Source organism: Podarcis cretensis, assembly GCF_951804945.1.
Source record: "Podarcis cretensis genome assembly, chromosome: 4".
NCBI lineage: Eukaryota > Metazoa > Chordata > Lepidosauria > Squamata > Lacertidae > Podarcis > Podarcis cretensis.
The window spans coordinates 71,236,984-71,260,242 of NC_137173.1; the positions used below are offsets into that span (position 1 = coordinate 71,236,984).

Below are 23,259 nucleotides of genomic sequence, written 5' to 3' on the forward strand. Positions count from 1 at the left end.
ACATCTTAATCACATAACATTGGAAACAAACCCCTGAACACCCAAGGCATGCCTTGAAGACACCTGATGAGGTAACCGTATTGAATTGAAGGATGAATCATATTAGTTCATCCCTGGAAATAAAGCACTAGAAAGACACTCCGGAAATCATGCTCATGCTAACCTGAGTACCATATATATATGCAAAGAAGAAACATCACAGATCATAAAGCAGCAAGAGCCAAAGCCAAATTAAGCAGGAAAAACCCAGAACCATGCCATAGATGCCCTGTTCCCCTTGCTCTCCTATGGTAGTGGTTAGTTAGGTGTCTCAAGCAGGGTGGTGTTCCTCACCTGCCTTCTCAATGATGAACATCACTTCCGGTACCCAAAAGGAGGAGGCGTGCAGTGCGGAGAGCTCCATGCAGCATGGATTCAATAGCAGAAGCATTGGATTGGCTCCGCCACTGCACCCATGCCATGCTGATCTCCCTGGGCCTCACCCCTCCCACTCTTGGAAACTGGCAGCAACACTCAGCATTGGAACAATGCACTGTACGACCAATCACTATTGTTTTCTGGAGTCAATGTCCGACGGGCAATGTGGTGGGTTTGGTACTTTTGAGTGGAGGCAGCTAAGCATCTTCAAGCAGCAGTGTCAATGTCTCCAGCCCACAGATACACCGTGGCCTTTCTCAAAGGAAGGTCCAGTGAAGAGAGTTGCACCATTGATTAATGATGATGATGATGCTCAAAGCATCTTCAAGTAGTTTTTGTCTTCTTTCTTCTTTGGTGATCAGTCGTAGCCGAGTAAGATTATCTTCCATAAACATGGTTTTAACAATGTGTCCATATGTGTTTGTAGCAGAGGTGGGGGGGTTTGTAGGGTTTTGTTTTTGTTGTTCTGGTTTTTATTATATATTTTGTGTTTTTATCTTGTATTTTTATTCCATGCACAGCCCTAAGATCTACGGGTGAAGGGCTGTATACAAATTTAATAATAATAATTGCAGTGTCCAGCACTTCCCCTTCCACATTTCCTTCTCCAGAACAGAAAAGCCTGAGGGAGAGTGCTAATTTTGAGATAACACAAGACCTTCTCCCCAGCTTTGGAGCTGCAGAGGCAGTAGTGATCACTGCATTGCTTCTGAGTAAATCTCTGCCCTCTGCCCACACTGCACTTTTGATATCAAGATGGATACACTATGACCTTTGATGTTGATTTAAGTGCTCTGATAATCACATATGTTCCAATGCCACACCATTTCATGCTTTAAAAGTCAGGTTCAGTTGCTTGTAAAGGGCCCAGACACAATTTCATGACCAGTATAGGTGGTATAGAGCAGTGTTTCCCAACCTTTTTTGGGCAAAGGCACACTTGTTTCATGAAAAAAATCTCGAGGCACACCACCATTAGAAAATGTTTAAAAAATTAACTCTGTGCCTATATTGACTATATATAAAGTAACTCTCTTTAATAGGAATCAAATAAACACAAAGAAAGTATTTTATAATTACTTTATTATGAAATAGTAAGTAAACAGAAATATGAAAAATTATAAAATACTTTATTCAGTGCGCAACCTGGGCCTTTTTGGCTGAACACAAAGCTGATATTCTGGCTGGAATCGAAGAAAGACACACACGTAGCTCTTCGTCAACAGCTCTCAGTCTCTCTCTGTATTTAGTTTTTATAGCAATCATGCTTGAAAAGCTCAACTCACAGAGATATGTAGTGGAAAATGGGAGCAATGTCAAAATAGCTTTATTTGCCAGAAGGGGGAACTCCTTGGCAGTTTCCAACCAAAAACTGTCCAAAGGTAGATCAGCAAATCTTAGCTTGAAACCACGATTTTGTCTCAGTTCAGTTAGTTCCTCCTGCTCCTGTAAAGTCATGTCCTTTCCACCAACTGATGCTGAGCTATAAGGGTCCCTAACCCAGTCAAGGCATTCAGTGGAGACTGAAGAGAAATAAAATGACAACTTCCCCTCGAGAGTTTTTAAATGTTTACCTATTATCTCACACAGTGCAGCAGTGTGAACACCTTGCCATTGCTTGGTGAGTGTGAACATTTCAACATTGCCACTTTCCACGTGTTGATGCCAGAGTTGCACCTTTGAACGGAATCCATTTATTTTATCTGTACTTGTAAGCAGGTTTTCATTTCGGCCTTGCATTTGTGTGTTCAGTTCATTCAGATGATGAAATATATCTGCCAGGTATGCCAGCCTTGCACACCACTCATCACTTGCAAGCAGCTTTGCGTAATCTGACCTCTTATTTGTCAGAAACACTTTAAGTTCCTCCCGCAGCTCATACACACGAACCAAGACCTTGCCACGCGACAACCACCGGACCTCCGTATGAAACAGCAAGGTTTTATGCTTCGCTCCCATCTCCTCACACAAAGCTGCAAATATGCGACTTTTCACGGGTCGTGACTTTACAAAGTTTACCATGCGCACAACATCATCCAACACATGAACTAGGTCTGCTGGTAAAGTCTTGGCTACGAGGGCCTCACGGTGCAAAAAACAATGCGTAACAATCACATCTGGATTTCTTTCCTTCACTCTGCTTACAAAGCCTTTGGTGTGCCCGACCATGGCTGCAGCTCCATCGGTGCAGACACTTGTGCAGTTTTCCCACTTAAGTCCTCCTTGTTCAAGGTATTCTGATGTGACCCGAAAAATTTCTTCTCCTGTTGCTTTTTCTGGCAATGCCTTGCAGAAAAAGAAGTTTTCTCTAATTGCATCACCATCAACAAAACGCACATTGGCCAAGAGTTGAGCATGTCCACTGATATCAGTAGACTCGTCAAGTTGTAATGCAAATTTCTCACTGCTATGGATCTTTTCCAAAACCACACTTTCAATGTCTGCAGACATGTCATTAATACGTCTGGAAATTGTGTTGTTTGAGAGAGGGACTTTGGCTATTTCCTTAGCTGCTTCAGGTCCGAGCATCTCCTCTACAATAGCTTTGCAGGCGGGAAGTATTAATGTCTCTGCCACAGTGTGCGACTTTTTTGACTTGGCTATAAGTTCAGCAACGTGATAGCTAGCTTTAAGACCTCTTTCATTTACCTTTGAGGTTTGTCTCATGAAAGTTGCCTGTTTCTCCGTGTTTTCACGCAGGCGAACAAAATAGTCCGCATTCTTGTTTTGAAGCAAAGGGTGTTTCGTTTGGAGATGGCGTTTAAGTTTGCTTGGGACCATAGCACTGTTAGCTAGCTTTTCACCACACACCACGCACAGTGGAGTTGGTTGGTTTGCATCTCCGGTGAAAGTAAATCCAAATGAAATATAGCTTTCGTTATATTGCCTTGTGCCAGAGAATTTGCTTGAGCTAACCATCTTTGCTTTCTTTTCATGCCCACTCATACTTGGGCTCTCATCTGGCTCCAAATTTTGTTCAGAGTCCAGTTCTTTTCTTTTCAAAAACTTTTCCATCACTGCAGTATCCGGCCATCCAATTGCCACTGACAAACGGATACAGACCCCTTTTTTTTACAGCACAGCTCGCACAAATGTACACGGAACACCCTTTTCGAATTAAAACACACAGTCTCACGAGAGCAAGGAGCAGCGATTTTATATTTTACGAAAAGAAGCCGCTAGTCCTCATGGTGACAGGGTGGAAAATATTTAAAAGCAGAACCACCTTGAGGAAGGTGGAGCCATATCACATCCGGGCAGGAGGCCTAAATTGGTGGAACGCTCAGGCCCCGCTTATTCAAAGAGGACACCAGGCAACGTCTCAGGGTATTAAGAACCCTGAGCTAGATTAATGTCCCCAAACGTCATGGTTTGTGCCAACCTACTGACACTCCACAAAGCTTCTTAACCATGTTCGTATGAAAAAAAGATGGGGTGCTGCGGCTCTCCCAACCCACTAACTACCAGCACGCTTCAACACAATGCCGCGCGCGGCAAGAGCCCAGGCTTTCTGATCCAAGCCGCTTTCCGTAGCGCTTCTGGGCAAAGCCGAGCACATGCTACGAAGCGCCCACACGTGTAGGAAAAGTCCTGGCTCAGCCGCGAGTTGGCGCAGGCAGATGCCGTCCTGGAGGCAAAAGCCGTCACGTGGCGTAGAGACCGGCGCGTAGCCTTGCGTGGGTGGGGCGATAAAGCGGCCAATGGCGAAGGAGGATAACCTGTACCCGATGTGGCTGAGGGGATTTTCTTCCTCCCTCCTTTAAATTTGGAACGTACGGCGCGCGCTCCCTTCACGCCTAGGGGGATTCCCCCCTCCCCTTCCCGCTCTCTCTCTCTCCCTCCCTCCTTTTCTCCACCCACACGCCTCCCTTTACGGCGCGCGCTCCCTTCACGCCTAGGGGGATTCCCCCCTCCCCTTCCCGCTCTCTCTCTCTCCCTCCCTCCTTTTCTCCACCCACACGCCTCCCTTTACGGCTGCTCTGCGCGTGCGCGTTGCTGCGACGCTCTTCCAGTCTTTCCCTGCACCGTGGGAGGTAAGTGCTGGCTCCTGACGCGGGTGCGTGCGGCGCCCCCTCCCCCCCCCGACCGCCTTCCTCCCACGGCACACCAGGCAACGTCTCGCAGCACACTAGTGTGCCGCGGAACACCGGTTGGGAAACACTGGTATAGAGTTGGGCCAATATATTTACCCCTCATCAGCAGTCTGATCCAGATGAAGTTCCAAAGCAGTTTCCAAAACCAGTCCAATATTGACAGCAATGCACTAATTCTGTCTGGAATTCAAAAGCATGAATTCCTTTGGTTGTGTTACTCTTGTCCAGAGAGAGAGAGACGCACTTGGCAGGCAAAGGGGGCAAAAAGCATGGCAAGCCACCAGCAGATCATCTAATTGCATCTCCCTCTGCCCACGATGGTATCAGAATATATATTTTTTAATCAAAAGCATCCTTAGAGCACTGGGCACAGCTATTGCATCTTTATGTAATTTGTATTGAGTTTTGTTGAGATGTAAACCTCTTACGAGATTCTTGAAATATAAAGCAGCATATAAGTTTATTAATAAATAAATATTGCAAAAAAGAGGAAAAGAATAGAGGGATTCATTCTGTTGTCTCCTAAATTTGGGCAACAAGGATTCTAGAAAAACTAAATGGCTTGGCTGCTGGCTTACTACATACTATTAATAATAATAATAATAATAATAATAATAATGATAAACTTCTTTAAAAACCTGCCTCTTTCCTTGTTCTGAAATGTGTTGTTTTGGATACGGAGCATAATCACCCTCTTTTTCTTTTTTTAATGTCCTAGAAATAAAAACAGCTAGCAACCCTGAGGAAAGTCTGCTTCACCTAGGATTGAATGAGTTTGTTGATTATAAATGGGAATGTATCAATAAATAATCCTGCCTGAAACATTGTGCCTCCTGCTTTTCAACTGTATTTGGGTAAGTTATCTCAGAAACGCAGCAGGTGCAGAGAGACTTTCTCATTTCTAGTGCTGTCATCACAAGCAGCAAATTTTATGGTTTTTGACGATTGACAAATGATGTTTTTTTATGGGATTGACGCTAAATAAGAATTTAATTTAGTGGGGCTGCCTTGTTGACTAGTGCACAGAGAGCCCAGCTCAAGGCCTGAGCTTATTTAGGACATTGTAACACACACAGAGAGAGATGTTGTAGTTTTTAAATTTATTTTTAAATGTATGTATTGTTTTCCCACATGTGCATAGTGAATATTACTGCATAGTACATATTGGGACACGGGTGGCGCTGTGGGTTAAACCGCAGAGCCTAGGGCTTGCCAATCAGAAGGTCGGTGGTTCGAATCCCCATGACGGGGTGAGCTCCCGTTGCTCAGTCCCTGCTCCTGCCAACCTAGCAGTTCGAAAGTATGTCAAAGTGCAAGTAGATAAATAGGTATCGCTCCGGCGGGAAGGTAAATGGCGTTTCCGTATGCTGCTCTGGTTCGCCAGAAGTGGCTTAGTCATGCTGGCAACATGACCCGGAAGCTGTACACCGGCTCCCTCGGCCAATAAAGCGAGTTAAGTGCTGCAACCCCAGAGTCATCCGCAACTGGACCTAGCGGTCAGGGGTCCCTTTACCTTTACAGAGTGAATGGCTATAGGGCAGAGCTGGAGTGCTCCACAGAGAGATTTCTCAAGTAACTATGTCTACCCACAATTCTCCTCCATCTAACTGTTCCACTTTGCTCATGGTTCCCCACTTCTTGCAGTTCGACAGTAACAAAAGAGTGAAAGGAGATTAAATGTGGTGGAATGTGGGACAGAGTTAGAGTGAGTGGCAGGTGGAGAGAGTTGAGAATGACAGTCTGAGAGAATGAGAGGGAATGAGGTGGAAGAGACAATGGTTGCATAGAAGAAAAGTTAACTGTTTAGGAGGTTAGGATATTGCCTCTCGGTCATGTTGATTTTTGCTTAGCCGAAGGACAGGACAAAGTTGGAATGAGCAACTGTTCAGTACGTCCTGAGGTAGCTTAGGGATGCATTCCTGAGTCCCTCCTGTAGAAGCACCCACCACTGGTGAGGAAGAGGAGTGCGGGGGGAGTGTGCCACCCCCGGCAGCACGATACTGGCAGGGTGCCATCACGGCTGCCCCACCCCTAGGACACGCACCAGACCCTGCCTGCTCTTTGCCCCCCGGTGCCGGAGCATGAAGCTCCGCCACTGGCACCCACAAGCCGCAAGTTGCAATACCAGTGTGGGAGAGCCAACTGCATATCATCTGAAAACAGAGAAGAATGAAGCAATGGTTTGGTTCAGTACAATGGTATCAATGCAAAGAGGAAACAAGGCCACTAATTTGGAAGGAGGATTTATCAAGTATAAGTGTTTTTTAAGGCATCATAATCCTAATAACTGCAGATGATTTTGGCTTTTACTTTGTTCTTATTGCCACAGCTCTCACAGATTTCATGTTGAAAGGCTTTCAATAAAAACTATACAACTTAAACAAACATATCCTCAGCCTAAATGAAGGTTAAAACCCTGTAAAAAATTTACAATTAGTGAAATGTTTTCCAAAGTTTAACAGTCATAATGTAAGTCCACCTGAGCATATAGATGATGATGATGATAACGATAACAACAACAACAACAACAACAACAACAACAACAACAACAACAACAATAATATTTGTACCCTGCCCACCTGACCGGGTTGACAAAACAGTTCATTGGTATCTGTCCTGGTAGGAAAAGGTGCAAAAGCTACACTCAGCCTTGTAACATATTCGAAGTGAGATCCTCTTTAATAGCTGAGGAGATAAATGAAACACATTTTATCACTGGATTCCGTACTCTCTATAAAATTGCCAATAAACATCCCCTCTCAGACTGAAGGTTTCGATAAAAGTGGTAGTGGGTTATTCTCAAGCTGATGTTAATATTTCCCTTCTCAATTGGGTATTGGCTGTTAGGGAAGAGATAGTAGAAGATTTCCAGTGCTCTCCAGTGCTGTCACTCTTCTTTGCCCCAAACCAAGTGATATTGGAGGATTTTTCTACATCAATATCTTTTTAACACCTTCATACCTTGTGTCTGCTGTCCTTAGCATTCACATCATGGGATATATGTATATATTTAAAATGTTTGCAAATATTGAGTGTTTGTGCCTGTTTAAAGATAAAGGCATTATGCACAGTCAGTACTGTCTGCCTTGGAAATAATCTATCTCTAATATAAGAGAGAAATGATGCAGGAATGTGTAATTAGCCTCTTCAGCAGCAGTGTGTGTTGTTGGCATCCATCTGTCTCAAGAGACAATGGAGTGTGCCTTTGAGGGTGAAATTAAGCTGCTGGAGAATCACAGGGCCGGTTGTGGCTGTAGGGACCGGTAACTCGTAACTGCTGCCTCCCACATCACATTTTTGCTTCCTTATTAACAAGTCTGGGCAGTGTGGATGGAGGTTCTGGGCTGCCCAGATAACAAGACCTCCCTCTCATCCACACTGATGTGGTCTAAAGGGAAGCAGAGCAATACATTTGGCACCAGTTTGGCTACAGGAATTGATGGAATTTGACCTACAAGAACTGGTCCAATGGTAAAAAACTTTACATTTTACATGATGTATTTGTTTTCATATTTTAATATTCTATTCTGCCTTAGGAGAAAGGTGGTATATAAATGCAAAAATTATATGTTTTAAAAGGATGACAGAACATCATTTTGAAGCCTATTTACCATTGCCAAGGTTGCCTCCACATTGTAAGCTGTTTTGTCTCTAATTGCAATTACTTGGGTGGAAGGAAGGGTGAGATCTGGCTCATCCGAGGATACAGCTGTAGTTATCTGGCAATGATTTCTGCAACCATGATAGCACCTTTTGAAGGTGGCATGTTCAGAAGAATTGTCTCTAGGTCACTTGCACTGTACCTAGGCATGTGCCAAGTCATACATATCCTCCATATTGTTTGCTATTACTCAAGAGATAATATGGCTAAATTTTTGACTATGTGAGTGACTTGCAGCAATGTGGTGGGAAATCATATGGCCCATGTGAATTTCCAGATCCATTTGACATCAGATATTGAAATGTCATTATCTATTTTATTTAACCAGAAATTCAGAATCTATCTCTGCCTAAGCTGACAACTACTTCTGGCTAGCCTTCTCTGCTTTAAAAGTAGAAAGGAGTGAAGCTTTTTCTATCAATAAAATTATTGGGAAAAGCTTCAGTATATGACATTCTCCTTCTCATTCAGTTCTTAAAGCCCAGATTTCTGAAAGACTCCTTTAATCAACGCTAGCAAGAGGAACAAAGACTTCTGATTTTAAGAATCGTTAGTGAAGTGGGTATTGACATTTTAGTATTTTGATGTGAAATGTATCCATACTCCACCTTTGTTTTGCTATTTCATATGCTTTGATTTGCTTTTGCAGGCCTGCCTGATATTGTTTCCTCCCAAACTAAAAAGCATGAAGGTTTTTTGAAAAGGTCTTCCTGCTTCCCAAAGAAACCAGCTTTTTCAAGGTTTGCTTTTCCTTTTTTCCAGAATATGGCTTCAACTGTGTTTCAGGCCAGCTTTTGGATTAATAAACAGCAGTGCTGATGTCAAAGAGCAAACAAAATGAGTGATTCAACCAAGGCTCAATGGAAGTGGAGTAATTGAGATAGAGACTTGCTTCTCTCTGTCCTTCCTAATGTCAGGAAGCCTGATAAAACAAAACATCAAACATTAAAAACTTCCCTATAGAAGGCTACCTTCAGATGTCTTCTAAAAGTTGTATAGTTATTTATCTCCTTGACATGTGATGGGAGGGAGTTCCACAGGATGGGTGCCACTGCTGAGAAGGCCCTCTGCCTGGTTCCCTGTAAATGTTGGTGAGCCACTCCCAATGAGTGTAGACAGTGCTGATGGTTCAGGCTCTGTGTAAGACAGCTCCCTGTATTCCTGTGTCATTGGCTGTCCTTCTCCTTCTCAACTCAGCGAGCACCAAGCACCAACAACCTGAACTCTAACTCCAGCACCCCTCTCTGATGCCTGGACCTATCATGCCTACACTTCTATTGGCCCCTGTAGTCCAGCTGCAGCCAATCATACTGTCTAACTGAAAAATCCAAACCTGCACCCACCAGTAGAAATATGCATATCTTTTTACCTTTCTTTTGCATGTTGAGAATTCTAACACCAACCCTGTCAGTTAAGGCCCCAAGTGACAGTCAAACTAACTTTCACCAGACCAGACAGAAAACTTCCCACATCAAACACATTACTATGTACGTTGCAATACAAATGTCAGAATGCATTACACAATGCCCATTAAACCTTAATTCAAATAAACAGGTTTTCTTCACAATGTTATTTGTACATTTAACTCTGGAAGGTTGTAGATGCCACATATCAGAGAGAAACCAGTGTCTACAAGACTGGATCAGAAAGTCATGGGTTCAAACGTTGTCTCTGCCATGACCTCATTATGTGGCCTTAGGCAAGGTACCCTTCTCCATTCTCAGTTCCCCAGTCTGCAGTACGGAGATACAGTCTTACCTCATGCTACGGACGCTTCAGGTTATGTGCTTTGGGGTTGCTGACTGTGGAAAACCTGGAAGTACCGGAATAGGTTACTTCCGGGTTTCGCCGCTTGCACATGAGCAGAAGCACCAAATCGCGCTCGTGCCTGCGCAGGTGCGACGGTTGCAGTCGTGCCTCCATCATGGATTATGTCCGCAACCTGAGATTCCACTGTAATAATACTGACTTACCATATTGGGGTTGTTGCTGTTGTCAAACGCTTTTATAGACTGCTTCACGGCATAAGGCCTTTGAAGTGGTGTACAAGATAACAAGAGAATGAAACACAAAGTCTAAAAAATAACAAAACCATCCCTCCAGACTTCCCAAACCACAAAACAATGTCCTCAGATATGAAACCATAAGTGACTGGGTTACAGTGTGGAACGTGACTGTTGATGCTGCCATTGCTGCAACACTGGTAAGAGAACGCCTGAAGTCTTGCACCCATGTGGCTTGCTCTGAGGTTCTGGCTGCAACCTCTCAAGCAACTTGGTTGCTAACCATGATGTCACAGCAAACAACAAATGTGGAAGATTTTAGTGATTTTCTTCCCTCTGTGGGAGCTACGATGCTGCTAACAGTATGTAGGAGGAGGTTTGGTTGGAGAAAGAAGTGAAAAGGCTTCAGGGCTTCCAGTGCCAAAGAGCAGACCTAAGCAATGGTGATGTGGTGCAAGAGTTGGGGAGAGGAGTGAGGATGTCATATGCCAGAGACCAGAGTAGTTGAAAGACCTTCCCGTGAATGAGGTGATAATGAGACTTTCAAGATTTATTGTTGTTTGTGACAGATTAGCATAGAGGAAGTCAAAGAATTAGGAATATAAGCATAGGAATGAAGATTCTTTCCTTGGATGGAGTCCCTACTTCATTAGCAGTTTAAATGTTAACACTCTTTCCTGGATTGTTTGCATTTCTAATTAAGGGCACCTCAGCTGGCTGATGATTTTGTGTTAAACATCTATGTGTTGAACCTATGCAATCAAAAGTAAGCACCCCAAGTTCAACAGAGTTTATTTGTTTAATTCCAGGCATAGGATTGCAGTTACGCCACATGGCTGATCAGCGATGTGAACCCAGGTATCCTCAGCCAAGTTCTAACATGTTACCACTGCACCCTCCTTTGCCAGATCCCTATTCTATGCCTGTCAGCTGACAACATCTATTGCAGCTGTTCTTTGGAAGTATCTCTCTATACTATATCTGCACTAGTCTGTCATCACACTATTTTCATTGGCTTTTAAAGGTAAAGGTGGCGATGAGGAAGGATGGTGCAGGAAGAAAAAGGAAAGGACTCTTAAGAGAAGGCCTTGGTGGAGGGAAGAAGGGTCTTTCTCTGTGTGGCAGTTTTAGTCCTCTGATAACAAGTGGAACAGAAAGAAGAAATTATGGAAGGGACAGATGGAAGTGGATGGGTTTAGAGACATTTGCAGTGCTGTGGAGGAGCAATAGGGGGCATTGTTAAAAAGAAAGGGGTTATGTCAGGGTCCTTCCCTTCTCGATGTACTCAAACATCTTGATATTTCATTCTTCTGCTGCCTCACATGAGAGACATAAAGAATGTGGAACCATCAAATATTCCATAATAGTTTCACACAATGTCTTTAATTCCTGGTACCATATGTGGTCTTCAACATGAAGTTCCAGATTCAGTGTACAGTGATAGCCTGGGTTACATATGCTTCAGGTTACATACGCTTCAGGTTACAGACTCTGCTAACCCAGAAATAGTACCTCGGGTTAAGAACTTTCCTTCAGGATGAGAACAGAAATCTTGCTCCGGTGGCGTGGCAGCAGCAGGAGGCCCCGTTAGCTAAAGTGGTGCTTCAGGTTAAGAACAGTTTCAGGTTAAGAACGGACCTCAGGAACGAATTAAGTACTTAACCCGAGGTACCACTGTAGTTATTTAGAGCAGCTATTTCATTGATGAGCAACATCCATTAATTGAACTTGCTCTTGAACACACAGTACCATATGTCATCATGGTGCATACATGCAAAGGGGGCTACAAAAGAGGGAGGCATGGAAATGAGGGTGAAGATAAAAGTGGGAGTACAAAAGGGGCTGCAAAACATGAGGGGATGGTGGCTTTGTAATTGGGCAGAAGGTGATAGTGTTGTAATATGTGGGAGGACAAAGAGGATGCTATCGTGGGGGTGATGTATGAGCATGAGAGGGTTTCAGAAAAGTAAGGGGAGATATAGGGTGAAGGTGAAACTTGGTGTTGCAAAACAGAAGAGAAAAGTGGCTTCAGAAATAGGGTTGGGAAGATGGAAAGGGGGTTTAGTAGTTGCATAGTGTGTGAAAGGGTCAATGGGGGAGAAGGGATTGCTGTGTGTAGCAAGAAGGTGGCAGGGCTCCCTTAGTATGCGTATGTACATACAGCATCCTGAACCTTTGGATTCTCCTTGGGGATGGAGCTAGATGGCTGTCCTGATGAGTAGACATATCAGGATTTGGCACAAATGAGTGGTCTTAAATCCATCTACAGTGGTACCTTGGGTTAAGTACTTAATTCATTCCGGAGGTCCATTCTTAACCTCAAACTGTTCTTAACCTGAAGCACCACTTTAGCTACTGGGGCCTCCCACTGCAGCAGCGCTGCCGGAGCACGATTTCTGTTCTCATCCTGAAACAAAGTTCTGAACCTGAAGCACTATTTCTGGGTTAGCAGAGTCTGTAACCTGAAGCGTATGTAACCTGAAGCGTATGTAACCCGAGGTACCACTGTACTCAGAATAACCCTCCCACCTGTGGTTTGATGGTCTATTGAAGTAAATCGGGTTCAAATAACCCTGATCCCAGTCCTTACTGCGACCTATCATAACCCGAGTCTTAGTTTTGATACATCATTATTATCAAAAGTATTTATATCCCACCTTTTACCTAAAGAACTCAAGGTGGCACACATGGTTCTCCCCCCGTTTAAACTCCACAACAACCCTGTGAGATAGGTTGGTTTGATATTCAAATTCAAACCAAACGTGGAGCCATTATATTGTACTAGAAAAGGCATCTGCAACTCGTATGAGGTGTGTGTGAGAGAGTGATACTCATGTGTCCATCACAGCATTTCTCAGTCATCCTATCAGGTGCAGCAATTTCCTATGATTTGTTACTATTGGAACAAGTTTGCAGGCGTTCACTGCTGGCAGTGGAAACACCATTTCAGCAGGCATTTCAGCAGGCAGTGGAAACACCATTTCAGCAGGCATGGTGGCACGAAAGGGTTAAGAGCGTGCACTGAGTAAAAGAGAAGCTAGACCAAAAAGAAGGCAGGGACTCAAGAGAGGAGGAGGAGTCTTTCTTTCTAGATACCCCCGCTTTTTTCTTTTCTTTTTTTATTCCTACATGTGTAAAATGCCCACCTGTTCAACCACTACAGCCACCCTTGATCCTTCTGTTCCAGCTGGTTCGCACTAGGCTTCGATGCTCTTTGCATGCGGTTGTAGATGTAGGTATGCTTCCTGTAGCGATGGGGCCGGCTGCGGAGATCTATTGGCTGCCGGCTTTGTAAATTCCATTCAGTTTGGTCCAATCGCGGGAGGAGACAGCCTGGCACAGCCTGGACCGCTCGCTCGCTCTTCAATCTCGCTCTGCCTCGCCGATCAGTCTCGCTCTCCCTCTCGCTGTCGCTTGTCTCCCTGCAATAGGCAAGCGGAGCTCCCACTCCCAGATCCAACGCGCTTTCTTCTTCTTCTTCCGCTGCTGCTGCCGCCGCCGCCGCCGCCGCCGATTGCAATGCATTTGCCGCTTGAATGTAGGTCATTTACAACAGAAAGCGCCGGGTTCTTTCAAACCTAGTGCTGTTGTGGTTGCTGCCGGTTTGGGGTTGTTTGTTTGTTTGTTTGGTCGCTCTCCACCACCAAGATTTTCTGCTCTCTTTTTTTTTTGCGAGGGGCTGTTGCATTCCTCTGGACTAAAGGGGGGAAAAACAACCCAAAACAAAACCGTGTTGGATTTCACACGCACACCACGCGAGCTAGCGGGTGGGGGGAGGAAAAGAAGCTGGACCCCGGCGAAGCCTGCTGTGTGCTGCGATTCTGCTGGAAGTCGCCTGGGAAGAAACAGGCTGCCAACGACCCCTAAAACACAGAGGCAGCTTCCTCCGCCGAGGTAGGTACAAACCAGAGCTCTGTCCTTTTTGCCTTTTTCTTCCCAAATTCCCCCCCCCCCACCTCTTCGTTTGCAGCTGGTACTCCAGAGGGGGGACTGGTTTGCTGCAGTCGTCTCTGCACTGTTTTCGGGGGGGGGGGGAGCATTGCCACCCTCTTATTGGGAAAAAGAGAATACTTCCCGTTTCTCAGCACTGGAGATGATTTCCTTGTCTCATGTATGTAATGCATCTCTAGATCTCTTTGCCCAGGCAGCCTCCCATGTCCCTGGACCACCGCTCTTAAGTGATGGGGGGCACTTTGCTGCAGTCAGCTCTTTAGGAAGGCTCCGGGGCTCTGTGTGAGATGTTTACAAAGTAGCTCTGCCTTTACAGGCAAATAAACAGAAGAGTGTGGCGGAGAGGGAACGGGGGGGGGGCGGCGGCTCATATCTGCAGTACACAGAGAGAGATAGAGAGAGCATTGCTACAGTTTCAGCAAACGGGGGAAGGCAGAGCTTGGGAAAGGAAACAGCACCCCGGTGCCCTGTTCTTTGCAGCGGGGGGGGGGGGGGTGTTGAGAGAGGCACGCTAAGCTTTGATTTAACCTCTCTCTCTCCCCCCCTCCATGTCTTTCCCTAAGAAGGAACGATTTTGGAGGCTCTCTGGAGGCATTAAGCAAGTCCTTTTCTTTTTCTTCATCTGCCGGAGATTGCCTGTTGTTTTTTAAACCCACGTGATTGATTTCCAGGGTGGCATTTGGGTGGGTTCTTCTCTCTTCCCCCCCCCCGCCTCTATCGGCCCTCTTTATTATTTGTTTGTATGGTGGAGGTGGGGGTATAAAGAGGGTAACATAAATCGCTTATTGTACAAAGAAGCGGGATAGGACTCCCGGGGAGGGGTGGGGGTGGGAATGAAGAGAGCAGGATTGCAGGCACGGGAGGGGATTTGTCTGTCCAGAGATTTCTGCACCTTCCTGGAAACTGGCTTGGGGGGGGGGGAGAAGCGGACGCTGCTTCATCTCTTGCCTTGAATGGTTTATCAAAGCTGCCTACTCTTGACTTTCTAGTGGAAAGTTAAGAAGCCTAGGACTGATCCTCTCCCCCCACACCCACTTCTGCCTAAATGCCCAGAATCCAGGGGCTGCCTCTGCTCATTGCTGCCTCCCCCTCCTTCTCTGCACTGCAGCTGCTTTCATTTTCCGACCCCCCCCCTCCCCGCGCGTGCTTTTCACTCTGCAGGGCGCTGTGAATGATGCTCTGTCCCTTCTGCAGCCACCCATGAAGGGGGTCAGAAGAGCGGCCGCATAACTTGTTACCCTCTCCTCTCCCCCACACCTTTTGCTTAAGCGGTTTCCTTATCCTCACCCCCACACAACCCCCCCCCCTTTCCCAGCCTGCGTGGTGGGACCTCTGTGACGTGTTTAAGATTACAAGAAAGGAAGACCCTAATTGTGGGACGAGAAGCAGAGCTTTCCTCGCATCCACCCCCTGTCAAACCACTGCAGACACGTCCAAGTCCCTGATGCAGACAGGTCTCCTCCATCTGCTGTCCCTCTTTGGCACCAAAAGGGTTCAGCTACACACACACACACACACACACACACATCCACTTTCAGCCTGTCAGGCTAACCCATCGAGTTTCTCTAACCATGAGGGATGCCAGACAGTTTTGGACATCCTCTTGCTTTCCTCTCAGTGACCAACTTTGCCGCCTCTTGGTTTGCCAGACCCATTTTTGTGGGGTTTGTTTTTTCAGGTTAACTTGCCTATCCCATTGCTTCCACAAGTTTCCCAGCCATTTGCCAGGTGATCACGGCTGCCACTGCTGCAGCCAGCCCCCAAGGGTAAAGTGAAGTGAAGTCACCAACCATGCAGGCAACCCCCCACCATCTTGCAGCAACAGTTAGCGATCCTGTTTGATAGGATCTGTGCCTCAGGGTTGACAAGAACCAGGTACAAGAAAGGAAATCCTAGAGGTCAAGAATACCCACCTAGGGGGTATATTCTCTGCTTTGAGTATCCTGTAAGTAGCTACGGTAAGAGATGGAAGAAGGAAAGTGGATTTCCTAGTCTGGCCATCATGCTCCCTAGCTGGCTTTCCGGTTAGTGGAGATTTACAGGTTGTGGTTTCCTGGTTTCCATTTTGAGTTCAGAGAGGGATGCATTGGAAAGTGGCTGCATTCAGTGACTGGTTAATTATGATCCTTACAGTTCAAAGCTATGACAGTGAGTTATTTCAAGGGAAGGAGATGGTGGTGGTAGAAATAAAGCAAAGCTAATTGTCTCAGTAGAACATTTTCCATTCTGAAAACCAGCAAGACAACCATCTCTATCAGTCCTTTTGCTTTCCATACAGGATAAAGAGAAGAAGAATAATATAACTTTATTTCTTTTCTTCTTGCGCCTTTTTTCTTTTTTTGGTAGAAAGAAGCAGGTGTTGCTCTTGCGAGAAGATTCCACAAGGTGGTGGTGTGGACACTTCTTAATGATGTGTATTTTATTTATTTTTTGAAAGAGGTTTGGTCAATTGCTTGAATGGCTTTGCTTCCATGCACTTCTCTCTGTATCTTAAAAAGACTCATTGTGTGTCTGTTTTGCAAATGACAAAAGCAGGATTGTTGTACAAATCATGGGATATATTCAGCCGGGCCTACTCTCCTTTCCGTTCATAGTATCTTCTTGGGAAAGAGAAGGGCTTAATGAGATCTCGAAGTTATATCTATTTTTATATATATGAGAATTTCAATAAGGGCAGGAACTGGTTGTGTTTGCGATGAGATGTAGCAATGGTATTAAATGATATGCAATAGAATAAACTCTCTTCAATTCTTGGTTGTGTTCAATAAATCAAGTGTTCTGGATTAAACTGTAACAGGTCTGGTGATTCAGTAACCAGAGGCAAAGACTTGATGTGGCTATTGAATCCATTACACTAGCTGTCTTTGATTTTGCTGCCAAGTTCTTGCTTTGGTGTGTGTGCGTGTGTGTGTTGTGGAGAGCATTGTGGTCCCTGAGATGTAAACAATTTCTCTTCTTGAGATACATTATTTTATTTTATTTTTAATGGAGTAAAAGAAGCAAGGAGAGAAGATATACCCTTGCTGTAACTTTCACTGAGGGAAGAGGGGAAAGGTCTTCCTCTAAGCTAAAAAAATATTTTGAATCTGTATGTTTAAGGTGGGGCATATAGGACAATATAGAGATAGTGTGGCTTGAAAGGAAAGGGCAAAAGGGCGTAGCAATTTGGCAGCATTTTCATGTGGACATAACTTGGATTGCTACTTTCTTATCGTTTTTAGGAATCTCTGCAATATGGAGCTTAGTGCAAATTTGAAACTCAGATTTATGGAAGGCCAGAAGTATTTTTCTTACGTAATACAGAGAGATATTGAGACATAAATGGTTTCCTTGCTATTTTGGGAACAGGATATGGTTGATGGTATCATTCTGTTTTATTCACTGGATGGAAACCTTTCCTTCCTATTTGAATTTATTGGTTTATAGATTATTGTTTCCAGTGACAGAGTGGCCCTTGATCTGGTATAGGAGTGTATCTTACTGGTTTTAATCATGTAAAACTCTTCATATATAAAAGTGCTGTCTATAATTACCTATCAATAATTTACACAAGCATAAGCATTTTGGTGGTATACCAATGAAATTAAAAACCAAAGAAGTTATTTAATGTTAAAATTTATTCTGAAATGATTCAGTAAAAAAATGCCTTTCCTTTCTTCATAACTATGGGGAATAAATGCAAATGTAATTTCATTTGTTCCTTGGATCATAATTGCATTGGGTCTCTCATGCTGTTTCTTTCTAGTAGTTTCTCATTAATTCTATAATACTTCCAGGCCCTAATATAGTCTAGACATATGAGGAAAATGGCTGGTTTATTACCCTACAAATACAGTTACCTTTAAATCTATGTGTTGCATGCGTCAGAATATTTCATTTCCAGAGTGAATAGGAAATGTGTTGGCAAATAAGAATAATAATTAAACTAAACTAGTGCAAATAAAAACTGACTGCCATATATGATAGGTAAAATGAAAGTAATTCCTTTTGTACATTGCGTCTATTGTCATATCAGCAGAATTAACTATTATTATTGAATTTTGACTGTATTATGAACTAAAAAAACCCCAAACCAACTCCATGTGTCCCACTTCGCTGCACAAATGCTCTCTTGAATCTGTTCACTGAACTTCATGTTCTTTAACAGCCAGTTTGTCTCCAAAAGAACAATGATAAAAGGTTTGTCAAAAATGGCTGTCTTAATACGAGGATGCCAAGCTGAGGTTCATCAGTAGTCAGCGAGATGAAGCTGTGAATCACAAGGAAGAGGCACTTGCTTGCAGTCTCCAAATGGAAATGGCTTTAAAATGTCCGTTTCTTGCATGGGGGCAGGAAAGCGTGCACTGCTGTTTTTGATGGGCCCTCAGTACAGCTGCTACTTGTCTTTTAAAGGTGAGGGTCTGTTGTCTGAGGAGTTCGAATCACCCACTGTGTGGCACAGATCCACTTGTGTGGAACAGCAGCTGTGTTTAAACCTCATAGAAGGTGCTGTCATTCTGCCATTTTATGACCTTCTGTGTAGGGGGGAAAAAACAACAACAACAGAGTGACAGGAGGCTTTTGTGTGCCCAAGGTTCATTAGCAATGCATATGCCTAAGTACCTGGAAACCTAGGAAGGAAGAAAAAAGAAATGTTATAAAACCAGGCCAAATGCACAAAACTAGCACTAAGCCATTCAGAGCCACAGTGGGGCTTTCCGTCCAACCTGCATCTGTTCTTTGTCACCATGCAGCTCAGGTGTACTGAAGCGATGTTTGTAAAGCATTTATGTTATGAGCCATTTTGATCCCCACATCTGACAGGGTTATGTATTCAGCTCTCTCACCTTTTAATGGGCCTCGTTCTGTTTGCTTTAGTAGTCTCCTGATATGAATTCCAAGGGAGGGGGAAATGCTTGTTGTCTGATAGAAATGAGATTTCATTGGCACTATTCCTGGAAATAATGGGTAGTGAAAGCCCGCTCAGTAGATCCGAAGGTGAGGAAGAAAAGCAGGAGGTGGGGGTAGGAAATGAAAATTGTGTGTGCACAATGGAAAATTCCTAAATATAACAAGTTGCCATTTATCTTTTGGAATATTAGGAACAACCATCTTGGATGTTCACAGTTTTTAAGGGTTTTTTTGGGGGGGGGGAGTTCTTCTTATTCCATCCTATCTTCACAACTCATCAGCTTAGGCTAAAATATATGACTTGCACAAAACCATATGGTGAGTTTCATGACTTACACTTCTCTCTTTCAACCTCAACATTTTGTTCAGGGGACCACGTGAATTTGTGAGGGGAATGGTTGAGAATTTTTCTAAAAGAAAATTGGTACAATTTTTTTTTTTTTTTAAAAAAAGAAATATTCAAAAGTAAGAATGGAATGCAAATTTCCCCCTCTGCAATCAGGTTTGACAATTTCTTGTTCCTAAATCACATTTACATAAATTAAAAAGTAATTTAATTTGTGATTCCAAGACTCTGAAGTGGAAGAACAGCAGGGCAGCATAAAGAAAAGAGCTATCTTCAGAACGAAGGTTTTGCCAAAAGGCCCAATTTGGAAAACATAAAGTTTGGAGTTGTGGGTTATGACCCTTGATAATCAGCTTTATTTCACCTTATCTGATCTACCTGTTCCATAACAAAAAGCATATATTGGGGGTGGCAAACCTGTGGCCCTCGGTTAATGTTGCACTACAGTAGTGGTAAGAAACGTTTTAGCTTGAGGGCTGCACTGCTACATGAGTAACCTTGGGGATGACCTGCTGGTGGTGGGTGGGGCCAGCACTGAAGTGGATTGATTAACAGTTGTGATGTTTACCTTTGTGGAGAAAACCACATTCCAGCCATGCAAAAGCCAGAGGTTTCTACAAACACATTACTCTATCCATGAAAATAAGAGGCATTATCATTGTTCATGGACACATTCTAGCCAAGCAAAAGCACTTGAGGTCATGGAGCAGGGTCATTGAAGTGTGTTGCATGGGGAGAGGTGTTACCTTGAGGAGGGTGGGGTAGAGAAGCCTGAAGCATTGCATTCAGCTCCTGTGCCTTAGGTCACCTCCTCCATCACCCCAGCTCTACACCTACCACTACCATCATCCTTGCCCATTGGTCTTGCTCGCTGTGGCTAATAGGAACTGGAGTCTAATAATATTGGCAGTGGCATAGTGGTGGTGGAGGTGCGCAGGTTCAATGAAACATTGTTCTGAACCCATGTGGGCTCAAAGTGAGGACATGGAAGGACTTCACATGTAAGACTGGCATCCAATGTCCTTTTCGGACCTTAAGTTTGGGTTGCACACACTTAGAAACATCTGCATGATAATCAGTCTTTAAGAATGATACAAAATTGTCAATGAAAATGGAGATAGGGGCTATTTAGTAAATACTGAAAGCTTCTGATAAAGCCATGAGTCCTCACCAAACTTTGGATACACATGATATGTTTTTTTGTCTTTGTATGGATCTGAAAACGATTAAAGAACAGGAAGGAGATGGCCAGAATAAATGGAAAGATATAAGCAATGGACTTCTCCAAGTATTTATGCTGGGAGGAACTGATGCTGCTTAAATTACTAATAAATGATCTGGAGTCAGGACTGAGTAATAAGGTTATTAAGTTTATGGATGCCACCCAATTATTCAGGAGGGTGAAATCCAAAGCAGGCAGAAGAATTTCAGAAGCATTTCTCCAAAACACTGAAAGGGCAACAAAATGGCAAATGATATTCATTACAAATAAGAGCAGGTGATATCATTGCTCTTGCAGCAAAGTATTCTAAGTTAATGCATTTGCTGATGAAATTTGAATTGGCTGTGATTACCCAGGACTAAAAAGATCATGGAATGTGGTGGACTGTTCACTGCAAATGTCAGCTTGGTATGCCTCAAGTGTTTCAAATTATTAGGAAATGGCCTGAAAATAAAACAGCTGGTATCATGCCTTTATATAAATTGATGGTTCAGCCATATTTGGAATGCTGGTTTGTATGACTGATAATGGAAGGAAAGCATAGGTAGGTCAGGCCAAGATTTGTAACCAAAGGATCTACTGAAAAGAGGTGGGTAGGAAGGAGGAGCAGAATGCCAGCATCGGCAGTAGATGGACCAAGGGTGCTATCGGCAGGTGTGAAGGAGTGGAAGCAGGGTAGGAAGCATGAAGTCAGGCAAGGAGTCAGCAGAGCACGAGAAGTTCTAATTCCTTTTTGGCCAGCCAAATGACTGTATGCTGCCCTAGAAATATTTATATCCTGGCAAATTACATCCTCAAAAGTGGAATCAGGTTAGACCTTGCTGTCTGAGTGAAGCAACCATCTCAGACATCAGATGCTGGGTACATTGAGTGACCATGAGGTGTTGGGAGACAGCCTACCCTGTGCCCTCTAAGCTAGGCTGCTGCTCCCTGGAATGTGCCTCATCACCAATCTCAAAACAAGATTACATTTTCAGTCTGTTGGCATCTGTATGTGAAATGGGGGTGCCATCTTGTCCTTTACCTCAGGCGAAAAAGAAAAAAAAAATGTTTTGAAGGCTCTGGGTGGAATTATGCCAAGAGATAATGCCAATGCACCAGACCTTTTTCACGGATGAAGTCTCTAGCTGGAGAGTTGTGGTAGAATCCATAACATCCTTGAAAATGTTAGCCTTGAAAGGGGTCTAAATCCAGAACTATATCATTTTCCTTCCTGCTACATTTTTGAATAATATTGAACTCATTTTTAAATGCTTTGTTCTCCCCTTAACTGTTCATTGTTGAGATAACAACCTCTGAAGTCATTTCAACCTCTTGATTTGTTTACAGATTCAGGATGTGTATCAAAGACTAAACTGAGTTGAAAGACACCTCCAAATTCTTTTCATTTATTCCTATAATTGTAGGCCATGACAGCGCTGACAGAATCAGATATTTGCACTCTCTGTAAAGGATGGCTTCATCACACTGAACACATCTGTGCACTTTAACTGTAATGTGCTCACATTCCAACCCTGTCTTTAATGTACTTGGAGTGTGATTCATTTGAGTAATGTGGTGAGATTTCCAAGGTTCCTCTCTCCCACAGTATTTTGTGAATGCTCTTCTTCTTGATGGAGATGTTAAAACTTTTAAGAGAGCTAGGCTTTGAAAATTAATGTAACTCTTATTAGAAGCACATGATAGAAAATATCACAATGAGCTGATAAAAAGACTTGGCCCAGGAAAGAGAAAAATGCACTATCACTCATTATTAAAATAAGTTGGTTTTTTAAAGGCACCAATTTATTCATGGGCAGAATGGGACTATTTTGTTGGACTCATGTAAGAAGACCATATCTGAGAGTGACTGACAGAGTAAATGGAAAAATTCGAAATTTGTAATGACACTATTAAAGTCCTGAAAAGTATAAATCTATATATTATTTAAATTAAAAGCCTGAGTGAAGTATAAATTTATAATTGTTCATTACAGATTCTGTTATATCTTGTCCAATGTGGACTACACACTTACAGCACTGTGTTTGCCCCTGGTTATAGCTTCCACATCTGCTCAGGCAGGAGCCATAGATCATTGCATTCAGAAGGTTCCATCCCTGCTATCTCTGGTTAACAGGATTAAGTATAACAGGGCTAGAAAATATCCCCATTTTGAGACCCCAGATTGCAGGTCTTTCCCCCCAAAACAGCACTGAGCTGGACATGGGTGGCCCAAATGCTTGACTCAAGGTAGATTCATATGTCACATTCTGCCAGATTTTGATAACAGGCTATGGAGCTAACTAGTTGTATCCCTTGTTAAGTTTTCTTGTACTTCATTAGTGTATGATTACATGTAACAATTAGACCTAATATCTGCTTTACCAAAGATTTTTCACTGCCTTTTATTTGTTTCACCATTCAGAAATTATTTTGTTGTTAACTTTTCAGTGTGCTATGCACTCCTTAAGGCAATGAAGATTAAAGTGAAACCCATGGTGATGGGATAGTTTTGGTTCAGCTTATTTAGGTGAATAAATCCATTCCAGAAGAGTAGCCTTATTGGATTCCCATTGGTGCCCTTGTGCTCATGGATTCCCACAGCCCCCTGGGAAGTGGTGTTAAGGGGATACAGGAGGCACCTGCCCAAATCACCCTCCCCATCTCTTCTGTCATCATTTGTCTCCTTTGGATCA

General features: G+C 43.6%; 1 protein-coding gene across 6 annotated transcripts in view; it reads left to right on the plus strand.

Moving 5' to 3' along the window:
- Positions 1 to 13,313: 13,313 nt before the first annotated feature.
- NLGN4X (neuroligin 4 X-linked) overlaps positions 13,314 to 23,259 on the plus strand; it is a 156,840-nt gene continuing 146,894 nt past the window's right edge. For 3 of the 6 annotated variants that reach the window (XM_079972602.1, XM_079972601.1, XM_079972606.1), the window contains exon 1: positions 13,314 to 14,069. The gene's annotated coding sequence lies outside the window, so the exon portion shown is untranslated. Of the gene's footprint in view, positions 14,070 to 14,268; positions 14,287 to 23,259 lie in introns of those variants that run through there. The other 3 variants (XM_079972604.1, XM_079972605.1, XM_079972603.1) reach the window with 3 other exon arrangements.